A 24,975-nucleotide genomic window follows, 5' to 3' on the forward strand; every position below is an offset into this window, starting at 1 on the left:
AGGAGGTCTATTACAACTATTTAGTTTGTAGCCCAGACACTGATGATGTATGAACACCACTCTGCTCCCTGGCTAGGACTAAGCCATGACAAAGGTACTTTCCGAATATAGCACTTTATAGGATGAACATGCCTACATATGCTTTACTGATATCAACACATTATGGGGTTAGTGTGGAGGTCCATCTTATCAGGCTCTGTCTCTCCCATCAGTGAGAAGGCAATGAAAGCAAAACCGAGCTTATCTGTGTACGGACAGGAGCAGCAGCGGCCATGCAGAGAGCAGTGAGAGCCGGTTTCCAGAAGGGATCATTCAAGATGGTGGCGGCAAGCTCAATGCCATAGGACCACCCTGTGCATGACCCCCACACCCCCTGGCTCCTCCCCAAGCACCTATTGAAGGGAACCACGCTGCCCCAGCCCTTCCTCTTTCATGCCGTTTAGCATAATTAATTTGATCAGCCTACAGTAAGGCTCATCGCTTCAGTGTCTTCTGCCTCTGTGAATCGGGTCGTTGTGCTAACTGCTTTAGCAAGGAAGGGCCTTCACGCCGCACTGGCTGCATACTGTGAGTCCATCCCCTGTATTATTACCACATAAATGTAATTATGACTACGTGCTTAATCACTACGTTGTAATTGAGTCCTGCCCACCTCAAAAAAGAGACCTAGGATATGGTTTAAATCAATGGGATTCCAAAGGAAAACATTAAATATTGTATCTTCTAATGAGCAAACAATTACACAACGACGAGTTTCGTATCAGTTGTAAAATAAATAAAATTTAAAAAGTTTTTTTTTTAATTTAATCATCAGATTTGCGTGACCCCAATCCTCAGCTTCAAGTGGACGGGTTCAGGCCAGGCCAGGGAAAGCTTTTAGGTGGCAAAATGCCAAACGCACAAAAAAGAAAATTGGCCTACCTCGCTCTTCACACTTGGCTGTCTCGCGCTGTTTGCTTAGTTTCTTCCAAACTTTTTGTGGCTGAACTCTAAGGACTGAACCAATGTTGCCTCTGCGCACTAACTTAAAAGAATGGTTGTCGCATCAACCATTTGCAATATAATCATTTCATCGTTTTTATTTTCATTGTTGATCTCAGACCAGCCATACACGAGAAGTCACCGCCAGCCCTGTAAAAATTAAAACCTAGTGCTGCGGTATGCAGTTGCGTTAGCCTACTTTAAATGGCAACCTGTGAGTTCAGTGCAATACGCTGAATATAACGAATCACAGCCCATTACTGAAACTCAACAGCGTAACTTCAAAATACTTAAGGAAAGTTTGGAATTATTACAAATGTTTCTGTTCCGAGGTTCAGTTTTTCCATTTTGGGCCGCAGCATCCCCGCAATGCATTGCATCAAGGCTCGCGAGGCTACGCAAGTTTTAACCACGTTTGGTGTTCTCGTTTTCAATTAACCCCCAAAAATTAAGAAAACTGACTTATTTGTCCAGTATATAGGCAATGGCATAACGTTATTTATGGTAATTAATATCGTGAATCGTGACTGACCTGCCCACAAAGCTACTGTCAAGTTCCAAGTTAGCTAGCTCAGCACCTAGCGCCGCAGTGAACTCGTGTGTGGCTCGTGCATGTCATTCCTCTGCATGTTCACGCGGCTACAAATGACTACTGCCTGTTACGTTGGTAGGGCTGTGATCCGCCCATTTATAACTTCTAATGAAGTATGGTCTAATATTGGCGATAAAGTTGTAATTCGGCGTTTGTTGTATAGCGGCAACTTAATCGAATTCTCTGGCATACATAGTGAATTGATGCACATTTTAGTTACTCTGCCAGTTTACGACCAGCACAAGAAAACATTCGCTATTGGTCATAAGTCAGTGAGCAATTTCGAATGGTTGTATCTTCCAAATGAATCTTCCAAATGGTTGTACTGCATAATTAAGCAAAAGACAAATCTTCAAAGATACATCCGTAGTCCCTTGAGGTGGATTCCACGCAAAATCATTGCAACAGTCCATAGTGGCATCTGCATTTACGCCCAGGCCCCCTTCCCAGCAAGGCACAGTGCTCCCTCTGAAATTAGGAAAGTGATGCATGCTGTAAAACACAGCAACAAAAATCTTTTCCTTTTTTTTTTTTTTGTGGTGAGACAAAAGTCTTTGTTTCTTAACCACGCGTTTAATTGGAGAAACATTACAGTTTTTTTTTTAACATTTCGAAGCGCAGCCCTGTGGAAACATATGTTCACCGAACCCTAGCAGATGTCCCACTCAGGGCTCTTGCACATGTATGTGAGCTTCAGCAGGCTCTCTTTATTGATCTGCCATGCTCATGCTTCTCTGTCCAGTTCACATCCCTGTTGTACGCATGCCTTCTTATACATTTGGTTGCATAGATATATGTTTATGTGGTCGTATGTTAAATTGTATTTTTGTTTTAACACACACAAACACACATTCAAGTGTGCACACATGCATGCACGTGCACACGCGTCTCCTGGAAGCATAGCCATATGCGCTTGGCAGCTCTTCCTTGCGCTCCTCTTTCCTGTGAGCTGAGATTAACAGACAAGCAAGGCAGCCTGGCAGCCGAGCTGGCCTGGTGCAGGGGGCTCCCGTGAGACCGAATTAAAGAGCCCCCTGCACATCCTGATACTGCAACTTTGCAACAAAAACATCCCTCACACCCAAAAACCATGAGCCTAGACTACTCCACAAAATGCCATGAAAGGAGAAACAGAAACAATTAAGCCCTTCACAAAGCTCATTTTATCACTACGGAAAATGTGATAAGAATGAGCTTTGAGAAGGACTTGATTGTTTGTACAGTGCTATCCTACCATTGTATTCTGTCGTGTGATAATTATCTTCCTGCGATAATTACCAGTTTCTGAAAATCATTCGCATGTTTAGATTTAATGTCACTGCTTTGGCAGTAATGTGTCATACAGAGTGGAGTCAGTGAAAGGGTGATGATCATAAGAAACAGAAAAGGGGGGAGAAACACTGGAGGCTGGAGGACTGGAGACAAAAGGAAAATAGACTGAGAACAAAGTACAGGGCTGGGTGTTGGGTGACTAGGGGCAGCGGCCTGAAAGAAAGCTTGGCTCTTTCCTGTGAGCCTCAGGGATTTTCCCTGGCTCTTTCCCTAGAGGCCCCCAGGTCTGATGACCCAGCGGTGGCTGCTGGAACAGTCCAGGGACTAGAGCTGGGGCCAGATCCTAATAATGAGTGCTACTGTTGGCCAAAGCCCTGCAATGTGATCCTCTTGATTCCCATTTCTCAGCCAGGTTTTGGTTTGCCCTGTTAAAACATTAAGTTGTGACGTCGTAGACCCAGAATAGCCCTGATACTCAACCGGCTTAACATGGTAGAAAGAGTGAATGTATGGTGGTGAGAGGGTGTTGGCACTGGCAGTAGCAACACAACTGGAGGATCTGGGAGTCTAATAGTGCAATGTAGCTCAGAAAAAAAGAAAATATATCATCATACTGCTATTTTTTAACTTATTTATGCTGGATATGCCTCCTCACAAAGAAATCAAGTTGTACAGGAGACAGAAAGGAGGAAAAGGATACATTCATTTAAAAATATGTTGTGCTGATCGCTGTGTGTGTGTAAGAGAGACAGCTGCACAGATACTGTTAAAAGAAATGTTGAAAAGTAGAACTGTGAAAGCTTGAAGAGAAAAGTGCAACAAGCATGTGCAGGTGTGACTGCTCTTCAAGGGTGAAATTGCAGGTTGCCCATTAAACAAAAATAACTTTTTATTTGCTTTTTATTTTCTTCATTTGCCATCAAAACAAAGATATATTTAATTAAATTACCGCTGATTTGTACAGATTCCATTGGGGTTGGGTTTGGTCACAAATGTGTGTGGCCTGCATATTTTAATGAAAAATTGTATATATATATATATATATATATATCTTAAATCATCATGGCTCAGTGGTGTCATACTTGTGCTGCATTCTCCGTAGTAGAAATATATTTGAATAAGGCTTTGAACATAGCCATGGGCAGTTGTGCTCAAACACTGCACCAGTGTGGTGGTGCACAATAAATCCAGTGTTAAATCAACTCTTACAGAGCTTATATGGTCCCTGCTGGACTCATGTGTCCTCTATTAGAGTTGAACTAACATTTTACCGTGTGGTCATTCCCCATCACTGCCCACATTTTCACAGTCTACTGTCCTCCTCGGTATTCTGTGAAACGGTTCGTCCGCCTGTTAAAGCCTGCGCTGAAATCTCTGACCTTTAAATTAAATAAAGAAGCACCCACTGGATCTCTGAAATTTGATTTAAACAAAGAAATATGCGTCCATTGGAAAAGACATGGCCAGGTCTGGCGTTTCTGTTACTGATATTACGTCTGTAAGCCCCTGAAGTGAACGTGACTTGAAAAGCTACAGACACTGAGGGACCGTCCTCACGCTGTGCTTGTAGTATTAAGCTCTGTGACACAATTCAGGGCCTTTCTTGCTCCCGGGCTGTTGGTGATTGCAGGAGATTAATAGCAATTAATAATGCTGGGGATTTCTACTGTGTCACTGGAGGACACCCTCATTACTTGCTGCTTTTAATTACACTAATTAGCCTGAACGGATTCCTCTCTAAACAGCGAGTATAACTTCCCAGCCTCCCTTCCTGTGACACCACCACTGCAGTAATCCACATTATACACTTCTGGAACAATAAAACAATGCACTCTAAATTTTGTTGTTGAGTTGAAAAGGCTAGTTCTGTTATTTATTGGTTGGAAGGTCTTTCAGAGGAATTAATAAATGATTAAGCCTAATCGTAGCTGGTGATGGTGAGTGAAATAATTATTGGTTGAGCTGTGAACAGTGAGAGAGGGGAGCTAATAGGCAGAAATCTGCAGCTCTACAGCAAGGGGCATATTAATGTGGCAAAATACATCAAATTGTGTGTGGGTTTCAAAAGGCCCAAGTCAGATTGGAATCTCATATTTCTCTGTCTTCGGTGTTTTTCCTTCTTTTTTCTCTCTTTTCTTCCTCCCCCTTTTACTGGGTGGGTGCAGGCAGTAGACAGATGCTGTGTAATAAGTGTTTAAATGGGATAATTAATGAGGGCTGTCAAGTGGGCACAGTTAACTTTATTAGCTGTGAGTAGACCGTAGCAGTCTGAGTAAACGTCCCACAGGTTCTGCATCTGAGCATCTATCAGCATCCTCTCCTATCTGATTGCTAATTCAGACACTGTCCTACAGGATAGTACATATATGTATTTCCAAATTATCTGGTGCATACTTTCAATATCAGTTTGATATAATTAATTTGTTTTTTGTTTAAATTGAAATTAATATGAAATACAAGGGAAACAGTGCAACAATAACACAATAACAATGTCATACAATCAAAGAACACCATAACAATGATAACAGTCAACTCAAAGCGCAAGAGGAACAGATCAGAGCAAGCGCAGACATTGGTGATCTCTTAATCCTTTTCACATCTGAGGGGCTTAATTTGGGGTGAAGGGGCGTGGAGAGGGTCAGGGGAGAGGCCTCACTCGGGGAGCGGCTGCGTTGCGCTGGCTACAGTAAGCTGGGCAGTGGCGGCCTCTACGGCCCACAACCCCTGCTGTCCGCCCAGGTGTCCGAGCTGGGAGCTGGGAGACCTGCTCAAGGCAAACAGGCCAAAATTCTCCTTATTAGGCCAGACGGTGTGTCCAAGGCCTGCCTTCGCAGAAACTGAGCTTTGTGGGCAAAACAGAGTCACAGGACTCACCCAGACAAAGCACTGGTGCTCCCGGACTGGAACGGGCTCGGGTGCTACTCAAACAGGTCAAGTGATATTCAAGACCCTTCCCAAACCGTTGTTCTTGAAAGAGAAAAAGAATGGAGAACGAGTATGAAGTCAGTCCAACATTTGTTGCAGCTGGTAGAAAGACCTCAGTGTTGCGTAGCAGGGTGAGTGTTAGGCAAGCATTGTTGGGTCCAAGTTTATCACATTCCTTGACACAAGGCACGTCACATGTAGAGCCAGTAGACATAACCACAGAACATATCAGGTTATACATTTTAATCGCACTGCCACTGCACTCAGTATCAAAACGTACTGTAAGACTCTTCTTGCAATTCTTTGGCACAATTCTTTACTCGGTGAATTATTTGAGTTCCACACAGACACAGGTGCGTGAAGGGAATGCAGTTCTCATTTGTCCTTACATTTCACTGTCTCGTCCGTAGCTTTACGGTCAGATAGACAGAGCTTTTTATCTACTGAAATTCAGTATACCGAACCCATTGTGTCATGACACATGATACAGAGGAGAAATAAGTTGTCATATAATCTTGGGGAATGATGATGAAGATAATCTTTCAAACCCTCTGATGCCAAGCCAATGCAAATAAAGACAGTTGCAAATATTTCAGGGTATATTCCAAAGAAATGCATGCTCAATAGGCAATTATCGTGGTCAATAAACTGGAAGCAGACTCCATGGCCCTCTGTAGTAGTGGTTCCTAAATTTGGTCGCTAATTATTCTAAATGAAACGTGTTTAATGACAATGGAAGGATGATTTACCCACTTAAGGCTGTATTATGTCAGAAATACTGTATCCATCTATTTGTAAAGCGTTTTGAGTCACCAAATGAGTGAAATATGCATAATATAAATGCAAAGGATAATGGTAATCTATGCACACTATGCAGAATTCATGTGTCATTTTCACATCCGAAAACATTTAATTAGTCAGATCAACTAATGCTTTATAATTCATTATCTGTAATGTTCTATGTGAGAATGTATTCAATTAGAAAGAGTTAACATTTTTAATTGATTCTGTTAGACTGGTAGGTGAAATTAGTTGGGTCCTGAGTTCAAAGACAAAGCAAATGGCATCAAGCCAAACCTGCATTGACTGTGTTTAATTAAATTTAAGAAAGAAATTAGAGCAGAACTTAAACACATGTTTTTAGCAACCTTACTCGATCAAGAGATTGGCTGAAACAAAAACCAGCGTGCACAGTAGGTCCCCAGGACTGAGGCTAGAAACCAAGGCTCCACAGTATCCTATGTCATAGAGCAGAACCCTATGGAGAAATGATGAGACAAGAGCTCAAATCTTACCAGGAGCCCCGTTGCATCTACATAGTAATAATAAGTGATAATGAATTTCTCCTTTTCAGCTGCTCTGCTGTGTACTGCACTCATTAAAAATATGAGCCGTTCTGCCTGCAAAGCACCGGTCTTTGATGTAGCAGTATTACCCAATGCCATACGAAAACAGAAAGACCCGCATCGTGTGTATATAACCACACTTCCCAGCTGACTTGGACTTGGATTGCACACTTCAGTTGGTCTTGGATCCAAAGCGTTTCCTTTGATAACGTATCTACCTCGGACATTGGCTGCCTCACAGAAAACCCTGAAAACATAGCCTGAGCCATGATCCAATTTGAATCTTGGACATGCAAGGGTTTTTTTTATAGATAATATTGGCAGCAGGATATCTGGCTTCCTGAAATTAAATCCATGGAAGCAATATGAGCATTAATTATTTAAGGAATAATAATCACTCTAAACATGAGAATTCATTTCTCCTGGCAGTCAGCGAAGTTAGTTTTATTACAAAAAGCTCCTATTTTGTGCATTTCCATTTGTGACAAAGTAAATATGGCAAAAATGCCCATATTTAAGGAAGGTTTGAAAAGATTTTTAATGATTTTAATCATACACAACAGCGGGTGTCTGACCTGAAAAAAACTATGTCTTTAGATTTGACCATGTCTTCAGTATAGCCCACTTAATGGCTGCATTATTACACCTTAGTATGACCCATTAGTCAATGAGGGTGTGGGCTCACTGGCTGATGTGCATGGCTGACTCTTTACCACATGCCATATTTATTCTTTACTATTTTATTCTGGTTCGTTTATCTCCCCCTTTCTTTTTCCAAAGCCAAGCAGGTCAGGTCAGCCAGCTCGTGATTCCACCATGGCAAAAAGAAGAAAGAAAGAGAGAGAGTGATAGAGAGAGATAGAGATAGATAGAGAGAGAGAGAGAGAGAGAGAGAGAAAGAGAGAGAGAGAGCAGCAACCATATGGACGAAACACTGGGGGCTGCAGGCAATGAAGAGGAAGACCCCTGAGCCAGTTCAGCTGAACGGAGGCAGTGGGGGCTGGTAGTCGGGGGTCTCTCCTGCATCCCTCCCCCAGCCACCACCCCATCCCATGCCTCGCCCTGGAGCTGTACAGCTTACAAAGACAGCGGAAAGGGAGATAAAGGAGGGGGAGGTAGTGCCTGCCAACAGCAGGTGTTGGTCCATCCTTCAGGGAGCCAGCAGCAGGCAGTGTACTGATGTGTGGCAGGGAGAAGGAGCCTGGCAGTCTGCTGTGCCAGTGTGGTATGGTGGACGTCTGGACAGAGAGAAAGAGAGAGAGGCAGAGAAAAAGAGAGAGAGAGAATCTGAGATGTGTCCGTGTGTCCATATGTTCTGTGGATGGAAAGAAGAATCAATGTCATTAAAGTGGGACGCTGTGAAAGAGTATTTTTTAAACCACAGAAGCACCTCCTGTGGGAGTTGTGCAATGGAGAATTTGATGGCCCAAAATGACCAATTAAAGCACAGTAATGAACATCAAAAATCAGTCAAGAAGAGGCTATTAAATTATGTTCTCATTTAGAGAATTTTAAAATACTTCACTGAAAGGAAATACAAGTGTCATACTTCATGAGAGCAGTCATGGAGTAGATTGACCTGTGAAGAGACCATTAATTGGAGAGGCATACTCAGCTGCCTGATGCTGTAAGGACTCTTATATGATAGATCATATATCTTCTATGACAAGAGATTGTTGAGGGTCTTGTATGCAGGTATGGTGTGCTGGACATTGTGTCAATTTTCTTTAATATATTTGCTCAGTAATGTTTTTCACGTTCTGGTTTTGCACCATACTTTTGACATACTGTGAGACCAAGGGACGTGATATAACATTTGAGTTAGAGGATGTTCGACACATCACGTGCCTCAGTTTTTATTTGGCCTCCCCTTGTCAGGTCCTAGGATGCTCTATGCCACTTTTGTTAACTGATCCTCCTCAAACCATGAGAGAAGGTCTAAGTGCACTCAGACAGTATGTCACAGTTTGGATGGACTTGTGTGTATGTGGTTCAAAGTTCTGGTATTGCTGTTGCTACAATGTTATCATTCAGATATGCTGGTAGGCTTTTCAACTATCTGATCATAGGCGACATTTTAGCCTGCACGTAGCTATTTCAGAACTGCAAACAGGTATGAGCAGAGAGAAAAGTACAGAAATAATTAATGAAAACCTGGATGTAAATGATACACTGCTATATTCTGAAGAGCTGAATATGTATGGACTATGCAACGTTACTTTGTGATGTACATTTTGCCGGCAATTCAAAGGACCACGCACAATCCCCCACAAGTCCACCCAGGCGCAGATGGAACTGTGACACACTGATCTGAAGTCAGTTCAGCTGAGTGATTCCAAAAGTTGAAGAGAAGAAGCCAGAGGAGCAGCTCAAATACATTGAACTGACAACCCCCCCGCACACCACCACCACCTCCACCACCATTCCTTCCCTTTATCAGGCCCTGTGAATTATTGATGTCCTTAATTAGAGTAATTTAAAAAATCCCTAGATTTAATTTTCTACACAACTAATAATTTCATGAGAGGAACACCGCAGGTCAGTAACATTGCTCTGTGCTCAAAGATCTCCCTTGTTATTAAAATGCATATGCTTGCAGACTAGCATTGAGTATACGACACAAACCTTTTAATGTGCAGCCAAAGCACATTAATGAACATAATTGCTGCAAGTGCACTTTCACATTTCATTCATTGCATTTAATTCAAATAAACACCACATTAATTTTCCCTGGCTTCTAAAGAACTGTTTGATGCATGAAGATATAGGGAATGTATTTTCTGTGACTCCAAAATATGTGTGTGCTTGATACATGTGCTTACAAATATTCAATATTAACAATATTTTCATTGAAATACAATACGTAGCCCACATCTTGAAACATTAAAAAAATGAATGAAGGTTTCATGCAGGCAATGCTGTGACGTTCAGCACAAGTTTTGTGACCGAAGCTCATGCAGCCTCCATGGACTGTGTATGGCCTATATTCAGAGTCCCCAGCCCTGGGCACCTGCTACGAAAGGCCTTCTCTATACATTATATCAAACCCGTGCAGCATCAAAAGTGCTCCAAATTCCACTCCAAAATGAGCAGTGCATTTGGCTTTGTATTTCCCCTGCTTGTTCTGTCTTCAGAAAAAACATGTGTCTTCATGTGCTCCAACTGAGACTGCCATATGATGGCTACTCTGCCCAGTCTGTGAGAGCTCCTTTCCGTGTGAGCATGGGCACAAGGATACCTCACCCAAAGCCCCCCTCCCCCATATGCCCTGTTCCAACGGCAAAGCGAGTTCACAAACAAAATGGCTTTGATAGTGAGTGTGGCCAGGCTGGCTGTGGTGAGCGACTGGCAGTCGGCTCCGGGCCTGGACCCGGCTGTGCCACTGTGTTTGAGAAGTGAGTTCTGGTCCCTGTCCCCTCGCTCACAGCCAGGGCTTCAACTGCAGCCAACAGCGCTAGACGCCGGGTCCACACCGCCTGCCTGAGCCACATCTGAAGCCCGTTCCGGGGCTCTGTTTAAAGCTCGGTGCCAGACAGGACACTGCTGTGAGTGGGGACACTGTGTGTGTGTTTGTGTGTGTGTGTGTGGGGGGGGGCGGGGGGGGGGGGTTGTGTGAGTATGTGTGTGTGTGTGTGTGTCCATGTGTATGTGTGTGTGCATGCATTTGTGTGTGGTGTGTGTTTTCATGCATGCAAGTGTGTGTGTGTGTTCATGTGGTAAGTCTTTCTGTCTGTACATGCTCATGTTTCTGCTGTGTGTGTAAGTGTGTGTCAAGTCAAGTCAAGTCAAGTCAAAGTTTATTTATATAGCACATTTACAACAACCACAGTTGACCAAAGTGCTTGAACAAGCTTAAAATACCAAAAATGAATATAAAAGTAATAAAAATAAGAATAAAAGGAAACAATAAACATGGTAATAAAAGAATTATATAGAAGATAAAAACAAGGTGACAAGCTCAACTCGAATTGATTGCCAACGAGAAGAAGTGGGTCTTCAGCAGCGACTTAAAAGATTCTGTGTGTGTGTGTGTGTGTGTGTGTGTGGTTGTGCATGTGTATGTGCGTGCACATTTGTCTCTGACTGTCTGTGCACATTAACATGCAAATGCATGCATATGTGTATATGTGTGCATTTCCTGTGTGTGCATGTGTGACTGACATATTTGTCCCACACAAACACTAAGAATAAATAAATAAAGAAGAGCTGTATTTTTACCTGGCCTCCATATTCACTTAACTGCATTCATTGCCTATTTGGCAACATCTGTGCTCTTTTTTTTAAGCTCCCAGTTAGTTTTCATGTATGTATAATAGATGTGTTAGCTCTCTAAACGCTCAATATGTTACGTAGCAATCTGGGTCTCAGGTGTGCTCTTCAGCAGTCAACAACGATTAGCTCCACTGTATGGAAGAACAAGGACAAAGAGTCCAAGGGAAGAATGCGGGGCTACCTTTCATGCATGTGTCTAAATCAAATAAAAATACAACATTAGCTGCATGTTTGTTGTATACAAAACAATTAAAGCTTAATTAACAATTACAGTAGAGCTCCATCATTTATTGTCTTCTGTGAATTCAGATGGCAAAGAACCAATACCATAACAGGTCGAATTTAAAACTTCCTATGATGAAATGGTTTTTCATTTTGCAGGTATAGATTTGTCATTGCATTTGTAACCCATTAATATTAACGCAAATAAAATCTGAATTAGCCATTATCACACCAATAAATATATTAATCAGTTTAATAAGTGTAAATCCTTTATCCTATGCATTATTTTCAATTTAATCAGTTAGCTGTTAGAGTCAGAGTCTGACGCAACGTAGGCCTATTCAAGTTTGTTAGATCTTGGTAGATTCACTACCAACTATTGTTTCCACTTCTGACTACTGTATACATAATTTTCTGGAATGTTTGAATGTTTACCCAACAGTACACCTGACTAGGTAGCATAACGAAACAGAAAAAATGCATTGACTGGTGTACCTTAATTATCCGACTGTGTAAATATATTATAAAAATCTTTAAGCAGGGTGGCATGACTTCTAAGAAAATGAATAGCAGACACCTTAAAACCTAATTCATACCTGACAATTCCCTACAATTAATTGAAATCCAGTGCAAAATCAAGTGGAAATGGAAAACCCATTCTCATGTTATTTTTGGTTTTATCACCTAAGTCGTTGCTTTAGCATACCCTGACTGATTCCATACATTTAAAATATATTTTTTGATCTCGTGCACTGTAAAATGACCAGCGTTGAATCAATTCTTACCGAGAACATGTCGTCCTACTCTCGTGCATGCACTCTGTAAGAGTTGAATGTACACTAGACGTTTTACTCTGTGGAGTGTGCAAGTCTAGGTTGGAACGCGGATCATGAAATGGGCAACACTTTAGTGGTCAACGTGTTCGGTTGTTCTGTTCTGGCCTAATTAATTTTCGTCATCTTTTTTAATTTATTAAAGCATTTACAGAAGTGAAAAAGTTTCCAGATCATAAGAATTTATTAATCTTTTTTTATTTATTGCTAACTAAAACCTTTAATTTTAGAGGTTGTCATGTGATTGATTTCATTCGGTCGGATATTTTACGATAGCACAATTAAAAAAGAAAGTGCATTTAGTAGCAATTAATATGACTGAAATCAAATATAAGATTCTGTTGATTTGTTAGAAGACGCAGCAATTAAGTTTGATTTCAAGCAGTTGTTTTATTTATGTAAGGAGGCTTAAAATGATTAAAGTAAGAAAGGACAGCTGACAAATGATTTATTTTAATTTATGAAGCTATTCTCTTCCTATTCTCTTCTTAATATCCCTAAGCGTTGGAAATCGAAAGTACTGTAATAGCATTGAATCCGATAGGCTATTGGTCTAATATTATAATAAATGTGAGTTGAAGTAGGCTATTGTAAAACTACAAATGTAGCCTACTCTTATTACAGAAATAACACGTAGGCATACACGCGCGTTTTACAGGAGTTCCATAGATGCTAATGTTTACTTCTTCTTTTTTTGCATCAAATGAATCAGATATTTATAACATACGAGTAGCCCAATAAATTATTCCTGTGTTGACTTCTGCATTCGCAATAATTAAAATAATCGGGTTCATTTTAAAATTCGCTGCTTCTGGGCCTTGCATGACCCAAATTAATTTTATTAACTGAGATGGGGCTAAAGCTGTAAGTCAAATAAATACATTCAAAGTGAAAATAAATTATTAGTCGATGATTTGTTTGGAGATAATATAGCCTATGTGGTCGTGACCTGCTTAACTAAATTTAAATTACAAATGCAACAGATACGTCCCTTCGTGCATGTTAAAATACTTATTGTGAACAAAGCAGCCTTCATCTTTAATCAATTTTCGGTTCAAAATGATGAATCACAATGAATGAAAAATTCGAGTAGCCAGCGAGTCTTCATTGTGCAACGAACCCGCTGTTCTGATCTGGCTTTGTATTCTGTAATTTATCCAGCAGGGGGAAACCGATCGTACTTAGCAAAAACCTCCGAAGACGGAGTGCCCACTGTGGTTGCGTGTGAAAGTCCACCAACCCAAACTATTCTAGTACTCTTCTACATTTTACGCGCGTTTCAAACAATGTTTTCCGTCATGTATTTAGGTCATGAATAGTTTAGTGTTGCAGTAAAATATAATTACTAATTAAAGAAATGGTTAATTTGGATTCCGATTGTGAGGGTGATTATTATTATTATTATTATTATTATTATTATTATTATTATTATTATTGTTGTTGTTGTTGTTGTTGTGACTGTTTTTGCTGAAAAATAGTTTTTGTAGTTTCAATTTGGTAAATTACATTCCGTGAAGTGAAGAATATACTGTTTATGCACACAGAGCAAACAGTTAATGACCAAAATTATTGAGTGAAGTTTCTCTCTGTTACTAGCTTGACAAAAAGGGTTTAGTTTGGCAGTGAAAAAGTAAAGATGGCAAACAAGTGGTAAACTTCATCAACTTAATGGTGACATTAATTAAAAGACATGCGAAGCTGCAACACATAGGTCTGACATGTTCAAATTTGTCTTGCCATATTTAAATAAAAGCTTTTAACTAAACCCTTTTTGATACATAATTATCTAATGTTTTTTCAGTGTTTTATAGTCTATTTCTCAAAACATACCGACTGTCACTGAATTCTAGGCTGTTGAGATGCTGTAGTGTATTGTATGCTCTGAGTTAAAGGTCAAAATATGGTTGGAAGATGTTAGTGTCAAGATTAAAATAAGGGATTTGGAAAGACACTACTAATATGATATATACTAAAATAATAGCAGTGAATTCAACATGTTTATGCAATGTTTAGTCTAGCTGATTTGTTGTCCATTTTCAAATATGTAAATCTAGCAAACCTGTTTTAAATCCTACTGAATGGTCAAGCTAGTAATAGAAAGAAATTCCACTGAATAATTTTGGTCATTAACTGTTTGCTCTGTGTGAATATATAAAACAGTATATTCTCCACTTCATGTAATTTACCAGATTGAAACTAAGAAAAGTAAGTTCTCAGCAAAAACATTAATAATAATAATTGGCAAACAAAACCCTTTTTGATACATTGGATTTCCCCCTCTTTCCAAGAACCTTTATGGCTATTATTTTTGTCCGTGCAGCTCTCCTTCTCTTTGCACTTATATAAGATAATTGTTTGAATCATGGGATGTGTTTGCATAACCAAGTGCATTTTTGTAATTTGCTATTTTTTCTATTTTTCAAAAAAAAATTATTTAGTTCAGAAAGGCCCTCAGCAGATTGTCTCTCTTTTATTATCTCCCTTCTTCTTTTCTCTCTGTCTGAGATCAGTCAATCAGTCAGGCAGCCAGTCAGTCAGCCAGTTAGTCCTCTTTCCCCGCTGTCAGGCCGCATCAGCCTCACTCCCTGTGCTGACAGGCCCTGATGGGCGGGTCGGGTAACCCGCGGTGATTGGGAGGCCACTCATATATGCAAAACAAGGCGTCTGGACAGTGGCCGAGCTGTCAGAGGAGATGCCAGCATTTGCTGGGAGGGATATTGCAACGGGGGTCACTGGAAATGTATGTAAATTTGACATTTCTCGACTAATTTACATATTTACACATCAAAGTTTTAATTATTAATTTTTTTTCTGTTCGGTTCCCGAAGTTAGAGGGCTTTTTTTGTCGGGCGGGACCCCTCCCCAGCCCTGTCACCTCGGCCCCTACCCCCCCTTTAGAGACTAGGACAGTGCTTTTACATACTGATGTCTCTCCTGACATCAATCTTTTCTTCATGACAGGGCGGTAACACCTTTAGGCCAAGTCCTGCGTCACTCTAATTGTCCAGGGAGCACAGTGGAAGAGATGATGGCAAGACGATACTCATTCCTGTAGTCTTGTAAAAATGGCGATTTCAGAACAGTTTTTTATCACATTAACCCCTTAAATGGAGCACCTGTTTTTAGGGTCAAAGCAGGAAAGGGTGCAACACATTTCCCCACCTGGGTTAGGGGTCAGACAATTTAGAAAAATAATTGAAACTCAATTCACAAACTGAAAAACTGCCATAATGTTCAATTATTTAAAATCAATTATTTAACTGATTTTTAAATTAATTTCCTAACTTTAATTAATTGAAATGGAATCAACCCCACCCCTCCTCTCTACTTTACTATCCTACATTTAAAGTTTTCAAATAAATGTCATGGATATTTTTGCTTGGGGAAAAGTACTACTGCACACATGGAAGTGACTTGTCTATGCCCTTATGCACATTATTAACTCCTGCCTGCCTTTTGCTTATACCCACATTTCACCCTCACACTCAAGCCTGTGATGCTTTTGACATTTTGAGATCACGATGTTTGGAAAAAATATTTATTCACGAGCACATGGCCACAGGGGATAGCATAGTGTGGCTTTAATTTCCCTTAATGTCATTTGATTCATTTGTTTTTCCCATTTGTCCCACCAATGTGAACACTGTGAGGCTTCATCTCATTATATGATGTCTACACTGCTTCATCTGAACAGCTGCTGTCCTTTAAATTCAAATATCTTTGGCAGTTCACAAATAAAAGCCATGCAGCATTAAATTGCATGATAATGCAGGTACTAATTTCTGAAAAATTTATCAGGCATGCTTCCGCATCCCGTTGCCCTGTGCAAGCACTCTTGGGAAAATTTCTTGGAAAGTAATTTTTTTGAACATTCTTTAGCTTCCTGAACTTCAATAGTGTTGACACATTATTTTACAGACTGAAAAGCATACTGCATTCCCCACTCCTCCACCCCACACTCCTGTACATTTCTTTGCACAAACTCCAATTCACACACATAGACACAAACACATCTATAGTATACACACACGCATATACACACACAGCACACCCGTGCACACGCACACACCCAAACACACAAACACATCTATACACACACACCCACACACACCCACACACCCACACACACACACCCACACACAAACACACACACACACACACACACACTGATGACACAGACACCGAGCGTCTGGAGAGCGCCCGGGTCAGGCCCAGGCCTGGTTCTCCCACGCAGCCTGCGCTGGTGCTGTTGGCCGCCTCCCCCACACCGTAATGATCTGTGGCCACCGTCCTCCTCTGTCTCTGGCTCCAGATTACACACCTGCACCGAGCGCGGCCGAGGGAGGGGGGAGGGAGCCGGCGATGCCAGCCAGCTCCGCTCCCCCGACTCTCCCCTCTCTGATGTCAGCTGGCTGTGAAAGGGGAGGTCCGCGCTGACCGGAGACTGTGATTAAGCACCAACTGGGCTCCGGCCAGAGCACTGGACCCACGCCACGCTGGCGGTGTCTGTGCAGCGCCACCCGGCCAAGATTCGCAAAGCCCCGTCGAGACCCGGCCTGCTGCACAACGCCCGACCCAAACACGTAACCGAGCACACGGGGCAGCGCGGGGTGGGGTGTGTGTGTGGGTGTGTGTGTGTGTGCGTGCGCGTGTGTGTGTGTTGATGTGGTAGAGGCTGTTTGTGTACATGTTTTATTCAGGTGTGAGGCCAACTTATTCAAATCCATGCTAACAAGGGAAATTGTGCTGGCAAACAACACCTCACACAGTCCACCATTGTTTTACTAATCTCTCTGTTTATTTTTGTCATGTCTAATCTGGTTCATATTTTTATTTAAACCAGATTTGATTTATAAATTTATTACTAAGGCTAAGTAAGGAGTAATATAAATATTAAAATGGTTATAGTAATTATTATTAACATAATCATAATATGACAGTTGCATGTATTCTAAATGATTACCTGTGTGATACTTGACTTATGGTTTTATCACTTTATTCACTGAAGGAACTTAATTGTTGACCTTAAGCTTTATCGTTCATAATACCCAGCATGAGATTTTGGGCCCTGATAGTAACTCTATATTACATTTTTCATAATATTTAAACACAAAATATATCACTAAGGACTCAACACACAAAAATCTACACCCAAAGCAGCCCTCCAATATTGTAATTAGCTCTGTTGGACCATGACCATGCTGATCAATTCACTTTGCAATCCCACTGATTTGGAAACCTTTAATTAGTATAGCTTCCACTTGCCCCGTGAGGCACTATGATGTACAGCGGGGTATTGTGAACAGGATGGGCTATAGTGCTGAAGATTGCATATTCTACTGGGCCAGTGAAGCAGGAAGACACCTCAGGATCTTGATTCACAGCAATGGACACTAGAGAACCCAAATTGCATTAGAATAGAGATGGAAAGCTACTCCCTCAGATGTGATGATGTATGAAGCCAGGATCTTGGCCAAGTTCACTCCAGCCGCTGCTCCTAATGCGATGCTACTGCCCTGCTGCTTCGCTGCTGGCTCGAGGAGACACACAGCCTCCTTGGCCGGTGGTCAGTCTCCCTGGCCTGTGGTTGTGTTTTGGCTGAGCCCTGTGCTCAGCGTAGAGTCAAGCACCTCACGGCACAGATATGTTTAATAAGGTCCTTCACTACTTGGAGAAAATAAGGAGAAGAGGACCCACCATGTTGTTTATCGTTAATACTGAATGCCACTGACTACAATTGTGATTAACCGCTTTTTGAGAAAGTACACAGTAGTGCAATTGTGAGTTTATTGGTATTTTGAACATTAACTCCTCCAACCCACATATAGCCACACACCCAACCCCCCAGCGATCTGTCTGGTTTTATTTCCAGAAGTTTTGAAAAATAAATCTTTAGCTTTTCCACATTTGTTTGTTAAGAAGGGCAACAGTTTGACCTGACCTGGGCTCAGACCCAGGTCATTTAGCCGGTGTTATTGTGTCCAGAAAAGATCCCTTTCAGCAGAAAGCTCCACGGTTCCCAAACCTAGAACCATAGCTTATGCTTATGACAAGAAATTAGTGATGAGTGTGTTGATGTCCCATTTGGCCTCACACAGGTTTCTTTCACGTGGACGTGAGGACCCCCGTGAGGGCCCCTAAGGGGTCTTCAGGCCCCTGACGGAGACCCAGACTGCCACCAGTCATCTGCTTGTGTCTACCCGCTACACGTCCTCTCACTTCTCCAGTCTGCGGTAATTCCCACCGTCGGCCCCATGCACTATTCATGAGATCCATAATATTGTGAACTTTCATTTTCCACGCAGATTGAGTATTTTTTTGAGGATATTAACATGTGTACATATTGCACAAGGGGGATGGGTGGGGGCGTGGGGGCACTGGCAATGTAAAGGGGAAGAGTTAGAGTTGAGTGAAAAGGGGGAGAAGAGAGTACAAGAAGGCCACGCCACCCCCCCTCAGGCAGCGGGTGCGCCGTCGACCCACTTTCTCATTTCAAGTGGAAAAACAAACTAATTACGTGGAAATATGATAATGTATTGTGCTTCAGGAGTTGCCGGTCCTTCTCATTAGGACTGTGTAACATCACCCCATTCTCCTGCACGCCCCCCCCCCTTCCCTCCCTTCTCCCCACTCATCTCTTTCTCCCCAGTCTTCCTCTCCCCCGCTCAGCTAATGTGCATTATTTCTCCCAGGGAGCACTGCCCTTTCACGAAGCTCTGAACATTAGTGACCAGTCTGGGGCGGTTTGCATCAAAGCCAACGTAATTTGCATAATCGCCGGATTACTCCTCGCCGCCAGTGAAGGTCATCGTCTCCCATGAACCTTCTCCAGAAGATCAGCATCATCCCGCAGCAGGCCTCCCGCCCTCACCTGACACCCGGGGTGGGGCCGCAGGCCTTCCTCCCACGGATCCATTCCTCCCTTCATCCCGTCATGACTCAATCATCACATGATCAGGGGGAGAGACGCTCGAGCCGAATCAGCGCTCATTGCACCCGACGGGTTTTCACAGGCCGGCGATGCCAGTTAGCCTGCGTCTGCCCCTGAGAGCGTTCCGCCATTTCTGAGGGCGCTGTGGTCTTTGCGTTTAGCTGGGCTTTCCGTTAGCAGACTTTGGCTGCTCCGAGGTTTTGGCTCAGACGTAAAGTAGGCCAGGGAAAACATGTGATGCTCAAATCTGCAGCGGACAATGCCCAACACTAACAATATCATCACATTGGGATAAAACAACAGCAATTATAATAATGTAATTAAAATATGACACATTTATTATAAAATAACATATTCTATTTTGTATTATAGTGTATAGCTACTAATTTGCAACAAAAGGCTCGTTTTTCGTCTATGATTGGCTGTTGCTGCCAGTATTAGTGAACAGCAGAAAGCAAAGAGCTCAGCCTACACAGTAAAATGTTCAGTGTTAAATCAACTCTTACAGAGTACATACGGTCCCTACTGGACTCATATGCACTCTGTTAAAGTTAAATTAATACTGGGCATTTCACTGTGCATTACAGCTCTGGTTTCTGAGCACTAAAATGCCCTGTTTTAGTTCGCACCTGAGTTCCTGTGAATTTCCTGTGTTTCAGGTCTCATGCCTGCTAATTATTGTCGTAATTGAATAATTGGTTTTTCACATTCCGCACGTCTTCTCGGTTTCAGTGATTGTCTGTGTGTGTATTTAGTTCCTGGTTTTCTTCAGCACAGTGCTAGGTCTTTTTGGTTTCCTGTATGTTCTCCTGGTTGCTAGTCCCCCATGTTGAGTTTTTTATGGTACTCTACCTCCTTTTGTCTTTTTGCTGTTGTTGCTGTTAAAGAGTTCGGACTTGTTTTACTTACCTCTGCCTCCCTGTGTGATCTCTGCACTTGGGTCCTAATCCTTTCTGTGAGCCTGTGACACTGTGTTTGGAGTTAAGGCTGTCTGTCTGTGCAGAGCAGAATTTACCCTGGCTCTGTGCCTGTGTGTGTGGCATCGGCTAATCAGAAACTGTAAACCTGCAGTATCACTTCCACGGGGTCTGAATATTTATCAGTGCCACAAATGACTTGTTTTTGCACACCGCCCTGTTGTGTGTGCACACCATCCTGGCCCCTCCCCTCATGCGTGTCCCCATTTTTATTGCAAATCAAAGTGTGATAAACAGGAATGCGGAACAGCGGCAAACCCACCGAAGAAAACCGTCTTCCGTGCCACTGCTGGCATGGCAGTGCGCTTAAATGACTGTGATCTGAGAGAATGCGGATGGGGAGAGTGGCCAAAACTAGCTGCCATTGGGCCTAAGGGGTGAACAGGCCTGCCAACATCAAATGTTCCTCTCATAAGGTTCTTCCTCTTTGGTTAATTTCATGCGCTGACTGCCGACTTTCAATTGGAGTCTGTGAATGTGTAAGATATCATTTACCTCCTTATTTTTTTCACCATGCTGGGAACCACATTCATATTAACTGAGGAGCAGAACTTAAAGCTATAGTGTAGGTAGTGTTAGAAATTTCTGATTGTATCATGCTACTTACAGTAAAATGTTCAGTGTTAAATGAACTCTCTCAGAGTGCATTTTTGCATTCAATTTGACTCATATGAACTCTGTTATTGTTGAATGAACACTGGACATTTCACTCTGTAAAGTTTTCTCCACTTCACTATCAGTTCTTAGCTTTTCTAGAAAGATTATGGTTGCAATGACAAAACATTTTCTTCTCTTGGAGGCATACAAGTTCTAATTCAATTGGCAAAAGTAATCAAAATTTGTGGTTGTTTTTCATCCTATCATTTAATCATGGGTCAACAAAAGCGGGAAATGAACTTCAAACTGAGGAAAAGCCAAAGCTAGGGTATGACAGCACCCGCAGGGTTAGGTGGGCAGCTGGCCAATCCCATGCCATGCTTGCGCTGTTTCAAAGTCATCACGCAAAGGCTACCAGTCACAGCGAATCAACAGCAAGAGGACATTTGATTAAAATGGTATTAAAACTACTGCATAGTTGCTGGTGTTGTGTCCACTCAGGCAATATGACCAGCATACATTTATGAATATCAAGAATAATCAACAAACTTCATCCAACAGCAAACTTGGATGGCCAAGGACCATGCCACAGAAGTGACAGGCAAGGAATAGACTCACTTAACAAACATCTAATCAACCAAAATAATATTTTGCTATTTTTCAGATTCTGCATGGAAATGAAAGATAAAAATAAGGACAAAAATATTTCTGAATCCCTCAATATTTCAATATGTTGTAGTGCCACTTTTCTCTCCTGAAGTGAATTTTCTGGGTAAATGGTTTGTGGTTTATCTGATCAGTATGGTATTGTCAGTTAACCGAATTTCATCCTTGCCTCAGATCCTTGTACACTACATGGCCAAAGGTATGTGGACACCTGACATCTAACATCTCACCCAAAATTCCACCCTCTGCTGCTATAACAACCTCCACTCTGCAGGGCAGGCTTTAGACTAGATGTTAGAGCATTGGTACAGGGATTTGCTTCCATTCAGCCATAAAAGCATTAGTGAGATTGAGCACTGATTGGGTGGTTAGGCCTGGCTCATAGTTGGCTTTCCAATCGATCCCAAAGGTGTTGGATGGTGTTGTGCAGGCCAGTCATGTTCTTCTATACCATTCTCGACAAAACCATTTCTATATGGACCTCACGGTGTGTCAAGGGGCATTGTCATGCTGAAACAGGAAAGGGCCTTCTCCAAACTGTCAGGGAAGCATAGAAGCATCTGGGACATCATTGTATGCTATAGCATTAATATTTGCCTTCACTGTAACTCAATGGCCTAGCCCAAACCATGAAAAACAACCCCAGACCAAGGGGTGTCCAGATACTTTTGGTCATATTGTGTATCTGAACACTAGCCATGCCATTATCACTTCCTTCCATTTCACAGGATCTCTCAGATACAACTATATTTACTGCACAATATATCAGAGAAGTCATCACAGAATTGCAGTTCTGCATGTGACATTATATATACCATATATAACTGTTGCTCCTGTACTGCAGACCTGTCACACAAAAATTATAACATATTGCAGAATAAAGAACAAACAATTCTATTAATCATAATTCATGGTGAAAAATGTTTGGAGTGGAGTAGCCTATTTGGGTACAAAATACACTAGCCGATTTCCAGCTGAGAAGAGGATGTGTGATTTATGGATAGATCAGGAGTTGTTACTGATTGCAAACCCTAGTTCAAGCTTTATACTTTATTCCAATAGGCAATGACACTTCCCTGTGCTTCCAGTTGGAATGTGTGCATGTCCACTCTGAAACACCTTGTTAAATCATATTTCTGGGAGCACACAAGTGGCTGATTTGAGCTGCCAGCACAGTCTGCACCGAAAACAAGTGGCCGTGTTCCTCGTTAAACATGCCTCGACACATTGCTGTTCAGAAGCGGTGGTACATTAATTAGGACTGACAACTTAGTGCCATCAGCTCCGGCTGCATGCAAACCCAAATCTGCTCTTTTAATCACTGAACACTTACTTCTTACCGAGTCCATGTGTGTACAGGGGCTTCAGCAGTGCACGCACTTGTGTGTGTGTGTGTGTGTGTGAGTGTGTGTGTGTATGTATGTGTGTTTGCATGTGTTTGTGTGTAGGAGGAGGGGGTGTACTTGTGTAATTGTAAGTATGTGCAGATGTGTCAAATAGCAACATTATTTTAAGTATTTAAAAATATTTCTAAAGCAGTAATGAATAGTACATGTGGGAAATATTTAAAGCATAATTTGAAACTAGCTTTGAAACCTGTGGATTGTGTTGTAGTAGATATGCATTTTTGAAAGTGCTAGACATTTATTTCATTTTTAATTAGTTGTTATATATTATGTTATATTTGCATAGATTATATACAAACAGATCAGGATTGTATTTGAAAATAAATCACATGCATCCAAATTTGATTTCAAATGCAAACACCTGAAATCCTTTAGGACGTGATCCAGGTCTGGCACGTAAATAGAGAAAACGTAGCAGGGCTGGTCATGAGTGCAACGCTCGCCCAATTAAATAAAAAGATTTTATGTGAGTACTGTAAAAATGACAAGACAAAAATATAAATGCACAAATTTATTGAAAGATTAATGATGATATTTGTGCTTCAGTTAACTTCAACTACTTTATTCAACGTGTCAGACTTCAAACCATGTGATTCCTGCAAAGCGCTGTTAGACTTCAAAACAGTAAAATGTACCTACCATTTTGATGTGATTTATGAATGGCTTTGTCATTAACCAGCGTTTACCACAGCTGAAGTGGGAGAGGAAGCAGACACGCTCTTCTCCCCATCCACCACATGTTATGCTACTTAAGCAGCCAGAGTCTGTTTTCTGTAAGTATATGAGAGTTCAAAGAACCTGCTCGTGTTGCAGCTCCTCCTGTTTCTCTAGAGTTGTAGAACCCCATTTGTTTCGGAACCTCAGTTATGTTTTATCAACTGAAACAGCTGCACTAACAATCTGGAACTCTGTTTGTGGCTTCTTGCTAATTTTTTGCCACACATTGTCCATATGCATGATTTAAATTACACCAGACCAAAAACAGTGATGCATCTGGCTCTACCCTCCTGAGGTTTAAGCAGTCATTCCCATTGAGAGCGAATGCATACCGTACCTGTAATGTAGAGTGATTGTCAGTATGTGTATTCCTAGTGTTGTTAACAGTGCTTCATTCATCTAGCTGGGGGCTGAATAAAGTGATGCTTAGGACAATAAAGCCCTGAAAATGCTGAGAAGAACTGCCACAAAAAAACATTCCATGCTATTCAATTCCCAGTCAGAGGACATTTTACAGAATAGTGAATTGGGGAAATGATTGAATCTCCAGTTATTATTCTAAGTGTTTCCAGAGCAACCATACGTGTAATTACGTATAATGTACATATGTTATTCTACTCAGAAGCAGATCCCGTTAGGAACCGCCAGGCCATCTTCCAAAACGGAACGGCAAAGTTATATGCATGAAATATCTTTGCCACGCACAGGTCACTCCCATGCTTTGCTGGAAGATGTCGTGGTCAGGAAGGGCACCAGGTGCCACGTTGTGGCCTGCAGGACTCCCAGCTTTCGCGGCGCTGGCACGCGATGCCATGCGCTGCCCTCGGCGTGCCCGCTCTCGTCACGGGGCCCTGGGTTTACGCGGCGTGACATCTCCCCGTACGCCGTGCCAAGTGAACATGCGTGGCGCCGCACCTCGCCCTTCCCTTCGCCCGCGCGCTCATCGGCATTACTCACGGCCCAGAGCCGCGCTGACCGCACAGCTGCGCCTCCCCGGAGAACGACCAGAGACAGCACAGTGCTGGGTCAACCTGAGACAGCACAGTGATGGGGCAACCTGAGACAGCACAGTGCTGGGTCAACCTGAGACAGCACAGTGCTGGGGCAACCTGAGACAGCACAGTGCAGGGGCAACCTGAGAGAGCACAGTGCTGGGTCAACCTGAGACAGCACAGTGCTGGGTCAACCTGAGACAGCACAGTGCTGGGTCACGAAGAATTCATTTAAGTCTAAATGTA

The 24,975-nt window shown here is 42.1% G+C and overlaps 1 protein-coding gene and 1 long non-coding RNA gene across 3 annotated transcripts in view; one reads left to right on the forward strand and one right to left on the reverse strand.

Annotated features, from left to right (window-relative positions):
- The window catches only part of nfia (nuclear factor I/A), a 205,217-nt gene extending 203,589 nt beyond the window's left edge, over positions 1–1,628 (reverse strand). The window contains exon 1 of one of the 2 annotated variants that reach the window (XM_064331319.1): positions 1,514–1,628. The gene's annotated coding sequence lies outside the window, so the exon portion shown is untranslated. Of the gene's footprint in view, positions 1–921 lie in introns of both variants that reach the window. The other variant, XM_064331318.1, reaches the window with a different exon arrangement.
- LOC135252800 (uncharacterized) lies at positions 235–21,041 on the forward strand. The gene is made up of 3 exons (XR_010329473.1): positions 235–567; positions 18,542–18,676; positions 19,136–21,041. It is a non-coding gene; the product is annotated as an uncharacterized LOC135252800 (long non-coding RNA).
- Positions 21,042–24,975: the final 3,934 nt, after the last annotated feature.

Source organism: Anguilla rostrata, chromosome 4 (genome assembly GCF_018555375.3).
Source record: "Anguilla rostrata isolate EN2019 chromosome 4, ASM1855537v3, whole genome shotgun sequence".
Classification (NCBI taxonomy): domain Eukaryota; kingdom Metazoa; phylum Chordata; class Actinopteri; order Anguilliformes; family Anguillidae; genus Anguilla; species Anguilla rostrata.